The 5,000-nt window shown below is 34.2% G+C and overlaps 1 protein-coding gene across 1 annotated transcript in view; it reads left to right on the top strand.

Annotated features, from left to right (window-relative positions):
- Positions 1 to 3,449: 3,449 nt before the first annotated feature.
- The window catches only part of LOC115210944, a 35,101-nt gene continuing 33,550 nt past the window's right edge, over positions 3,450 to 5,000 (top strand). The window contains exon 1 of the mRNA XM_029779734.2: positions 3,450 to 3,505. The gene's annotated coding sequence lies outside the window, so the exon portion shown is untranslated. The remainder of the gene's footprint in view (positions 3,506 to 5,000) is intronic.

The following is a 5,000-nucleotide window of genomic DNA, read 5'->3' as shown; positions in this document are numbered from 1 at the left end:
ATCATTATAAGCTGTGACGATAGAAACTAATTGTTGCAGCAACAATAACAGCAAAATTACATAAACATAACGACCAACCAGCACATTAAAAACTGTCACGGTAGAAGCAGTAAATATCACGACCAACCTGTAAAAAAAATAATAATAAATGGGAAACAGATTTCTCTCAAATCACATCCTAACGTCGTAAGCGCGGAAACATTCGTGGGTGACTATAATGCTATATTAACTGTCTAAAAGTACGAAATAGTCTTGCTGGAAGGCATTTCAACATAGATCAACACAATCACAAAGGTGTCAATATATTCTCACTTTACACGGCTGTTTCTATTCGTAAGTCATACCTATCATCACTTTCATAACACAATGTAACTCATGTTTTGTTTATTTGTATTTTTTAATGTTCATACTATATACATTTTTTTGCTACTAAATTCATAAATCACATTCATTTTGATAGTTATTTATTTATTCCTAATTTCATATTTGCTCGTTATATTTGTAACTTTTCTCTACAGCACTTTGTTGGTGCAATCTATTCTAGAATTGTAAGGATAATTACACAACACTTAGTACATTTTCATATATTGAAAGGTATTTAGGAAGTATAATATTAGTCATAACAAAAAGAAACAATAAAACTCTGCACTGTAAATGCCTTGATAACTCTTTTCTTAAGATGAGAAGTGCTTTGACGATCGAGATTTTCTGGAGTGTATACCTTAATCTCTTCTGACTAGAGACCATATATAATCTCCCATCATAGCAGTATCCCATCGTCATTGGTATCTTCTCTCCATAGTTGCGATGTCCTGATGAAATCTTTCACCAAGCTCCTTACTGATTTCACCCAAGTTTTCGGGGAAAAATCTAGGTGAGAGTGCAAAAAATGAACATTTAAAGACATACGACAACCCATTTTCTTGAAGCTTTGCTACCAGCTGTTTGTAATTTCCTAGAAATCCACAAACTACATCACGAAATGCACACCAAGCTTCTTTTTCAACTTTTGTCATCGCTCTTTCCAGTTTCTTCGACATTAACATTGCATTTACTTGAGGCCCAACAAATATGCCACCCTTGATCTTAGCCTCAGATAGCTTCTCCGCAAAAATCTAAGGCCTTCACAAACTGTTTTACTAATTCGAGTTTGTTATGAAGTGGGGTTAATAAGATTTTATTGGAATCTACTTGTGGCTGTTTGAGAACATTTAACATTCCTGGCTGCAGTTCCACTCGTGGGGGCCAATGTACTCTCTTGTAATGATGATCCTCAGCTCTGCTGTTCCATAAGCAAAGGAAACATGAATACTTTGTGTATCTCACTTGCAAGCCAAGCAAGAAGGCAAGCATCTTGAAATCACCACAAACATCCCACTTGAACTCAGCGCAATTTATTTTGTCGAGAAGTTCTTTGACATTGGAGTGTGCAAGAGGCAAAGAAGGATATTTATTTCCATTATGGAGCAACACTACTTTGAGACTTCGTGTTGAGCTATCAATGAACAGTTGCCATTCTGCAGAATCATGCTTGAGTCCAATAGCAGTAAACAAAAAATCGCATCTTTACAATAACACAGATCATTAATATTTTCATAGTAAATTTCAAATTCTTCATGGCGTTTCCAGTACAGAGATGTCTTTCAGTCTTCCCCCAGTAGATTCCATTCCTTCAACCTTGATGGAAGAAGTTCAGCTCCTGATTTAGTAAGACCTAGATCCCTGATTAAATCATCTAGCTCACTCTGATTTGGAAAGTGAGGCTCCGAAGTCGTTCATGGTACGAAAGCTTCCTCCATTTCTTGGTTGCTGCTACTTGTTGACTCTTCAGATGAAATATTTTCTGGTGGTAGTGATACTCATAAACAGTCATCATGTGGGACAGGTGCTCTAGATGATGGTATGTCTGGATACTGAAGAGCTTGTCTTCTTTTCACTTTTCTGTACTTTGTCACATCGACCATTCAAAAGTAACAGTCATCGTGATGGTTGTTTGGCTCTCTCCATACTCTTGGAATGGCAAAAGGCATTGACCTTCCTGTACATCTTAACCATCCTTCTAGAGTAGATCGACAGTTTCCATATATCACATGTGGGGCCCATGGTTTGTCCTAGTCACCCATGGGCATTCTGAAATAGTCTGTACGCTATCCACAATTTGGCATCTTCACGGTCTTATGTAATACCTGCTTTTTTCCCAATATAATAACCACATACATAGCAAAATGTATCTGGAAGATACTCTAGTAGCCATCCTGAAAGTAGCAGAACTTAGTAATTGGTCTGAAAGAGAAAATTAGACAAACATTTAGTAGCGGAACATTATAACAATACCGAATACATAATAATAGTGAAAGTCGACATATTTTCTTAACTGCTGAAGATACACAAAAAATAAATTCATTTTTGGAATCAGCAGAAAAAATGGATTGATAAACAATAAAAAAATACAAAAATTAATTGTTTTTTGAAAATTGTTACGCTGTGTAATTTTTTCATTATTTAAAATCCCTCAACAAAAAGAGTATTAGCAAATATTTCTTCCTCCCAGTCACTAGTGTTTACATATTAATGCATTCTTAGGGCAAATTCAGGGGGTTTTCATGTTTTTTTTTAAACAACTATAGAAACCTTTCTATAGAAAAAAATCTTATCTGTAGAAAACTGTCGATTCACAATTGATAATGTTTTATAAAAATCTTATCTGTAGAAAAGTGTCGATTCACAATTGATAATGTTTTATAAAAATCTTATCTGTAGAAAACTGTCGATTCACAATTGATAATCTCTTATTATAAAAGGCAGATTTTATCTGCCTCCCTTTGGGAGTTATAGAAATCTACAATATAGGATTTCTTCAATTACAATTTACCTAGCAGTTTTGAGAGTACAATGCATCGCGTCATGCCAGGTCCAGTTTTTAAAATTTAAACTCCAATTAAGCAAAATTTACAGAAAACTCACATTCTGGTGTGTGTGTCAAATGCTTTTCTTAGTCTGGTTTACACCACACGCAAACGCACACACACAGTGGGCAACGAATAAAATGAAAGTAAATAGCGACAGAGTGATTTGAGCAAGACTAAACTGAAAGTATTTAAACCACTACTCAAAAAATAAAGAAACACAGCAAACAGAAACAAATAAATACATAACCATTTACTCCTCACACAATTTCTTCAATTAGAGTTTACCTAAGATTTTTCAGAGTACTTCAGTGGGTGATGCCATAAAAAATTTCTTTCAATTTTACCACCAATTAAGACAAAATTCGAGAAAACTCAATATTTTAACATATCACTCCGAAAACATTGATGTACATGTGTGCGTGCGTGAGTGTGTGTGTCTCATTCCTCACACACACGCATACACATACATATACAACTACATACACATACAACTACATACAAACACGTGTGTGTTTGTTATTAGTAAAAAAGGCGCCAAATCACAACTCACTTATCATTCCAACACATTTGCAAAGACACACGGACGGACAGAAAAGGTAAATTGGTTTTTATTTTACTCTGTATATATTTTATTATATAATATTATATATAGATATATGTATATATAATTGCAGTATGAAACAGTGTTTATGTATAAACAGACGACACTTATATATAGTTACCAAGCCGCCCAAATTTACCTATTCATATTTAAATGAGAATATCAGAGCAAATCTCTTTAGTACATTCGTGAAAACACGTATTATACTTCGTAAACACTTCAACTACAGTTTTGTACAAAAATCGAAGTGTAATTTTAATTCCGTGAATTAGGGGAGATTTTTTTCCGAAATTTGTTCCTATTGTGTTTTCAAAATTTGTAATTCTGACAAAAAATGGATACGAATTTCATTATATCAAGCAGCGAGTCAGAATTCGAAGGATTTTCTACTGAAGACCTTCATAAATCTAACTCTATGACTGAAAAAAAAAGCATCTTTATATAAGAGTGAAGTTGTGTGTCTGTCTCCTACGATTTAGATTCCTAACTACTCCCACATTTTGCGGTGCAGTTTAACCAAAAGCGGGTATCTTATAGTCGTGATTCATATCGAGCCCTTCTGGGTATTAGCGTGCGTCTACGATGAGTCTACGATTTAAAAAAAATTTACCATCATATTTTTCCATTTTAATGCATTTGTTTCGCTTTTATATAAGGGAAGTAACTCTCTAAAAATATCTACGATGTGTCAACGATTTAAACAAAAATTTACCTTAATTTTTTTTCAATTTTTAATGCATTTTTTTGCTAATTTTTGGCTATAACTCTCTAAAAATGCTTATATAGTTATTTCCCTTACAAACCCGAGCAACGCCGGGCGATACTGCTAGTCTCTTATTATAAAAGGCAGATTTTATCTGCCTCCCTTTGGGAGTTATAGAAATCTACAATATAGGATTTCTTCAATTACAATTTACCTAGCATTTTTAAGAGTACAATGCATCGCGTCATGCCAGGTCCAGTTTTTAAAATTTAAACTCCAATTAAGCAAAATTTACAGAAAACTCACATTCTGGTGTGTGTGTCAAATGCTTTTCTTAGTCTGGTTTACACCACACGCAAACGCACACACACAGTGTGTAACGAATAAAATGAAAGTAAATAGCGACAGAGTGATTTGAGGAAGACTAAACTGAAAGTATTTAAACCACTACTCAAAAAATAAAAAAACACAGCAAACAGAAACAAATAAATACATAACCATTTACTCCTCACACAATTTCTTCAATTAGAATTTACCTAAGATTTTTCAAAGTACTCCATTCGCTCATGCCATAATATATTTCTTTCAATTTCACACCCAACTAAGACAAAATTCGAGAAAACTCAATATTTTAACATTTCACTTTGAAGCCTTTACTCTGCCTATTACTCAAACTTCCTCTTTAGACACATAGACACGCTAATATATACGACAGTGTCAATTGTTGACAGACATTGTAAGCTAACGTGTGTGTGTGTCTGTGTGTGTGTGCGTGTGTCTGTGCGTG

Source organism: Octopus sinensis, linkage group LG4, assembly GCF_006345805.1.
Source record: "Octopus sinensis linkage group LG4, ASM634580v1, whole genome shotgun sequence".
In the NCBI taxonomy this organism is placed as follows: domain Eukaryota; kingdom Metazoa; phylum Mollusca; class Cephalopoda; order Octopoda; family Octopodidae; genus Octopus; species Octopus sinensis.
The sequence above is the reverse complement of the archived record's forward strand: the minus strand, read 5'-3'. Positions and strand labels throughout refer to the sequence as shown.